Below are 678 nucleotides of genomic sequence, written 5' to 3' on the forward strand. Positions count from 1 at the left end.
ACAGAGTGTTGTGCATTTATTTTTCCTCTAGAAAAGCCATCCTTGGTGAATGATGCGCTGTCTCATTGTGTAAAATTAGAGTAAAAGAGATCTATAACTGTTGAGACTTACAGGAGACTAAAGCAAAAACATGTACTCTCAAGATTATCAGGTTTATGATAGTTGCTCTCCTTTGCAAAATGCCAACATTGTTGCCGGAAGAAACTGTAAGTAGTCAAGAAAACTGTCACTGAACTTCAGGGAATACCTGCCTACTTTTCATTGCCAGAGCTGAGCAAAGTTTGAGTTGATATTAGGCACGGTCATACTGGCAAAAGATCGAGAAGTTTAAAGATCACGATCTTTAAGATCTCAAAGTTTTGCCAGTGTGACTGCATACTTCCCAAAAACTTCTCGCGAAACTTCCTACTCCAACTAGGGATATTTCCCCCACCCCTGCCAAACTTCTTGATCTTTTGCCAGTGTGACCGCGAGAAACTGAAACTTTGCGATCTTTGCTGTGTGACCAGTCCACCACCTGTTTTCGGGCCGTGCCTCAGAAACACACGGCCATTGTAATGTATAGGTGTCGACTGTCATGTCACAATCACTAACCACCACACTGCGTATTCTTTCTTCTTCCTTGTGCACGCGCACTAATGACCCAAACTTCTCGATCTAAAGATCGGGAAGTTTGGC

The sequence above is a fragment of the Diadema antillarum genome, unplaced genomic scaffold (assembly GCF_040938485.1).
Source record: "Diadema antillarum isolate AM-2024a unplaced genomic scaffold, OU_Dant_1.0 seq00000079_RagTag, whole genome shotgun sequence".
Lineage (NCBI taxonomy): Eukaryota > Metazoa > Echinodermata > Echinoidea > Diadematoida > Diadematidae > Diadema > Diadema antillarum.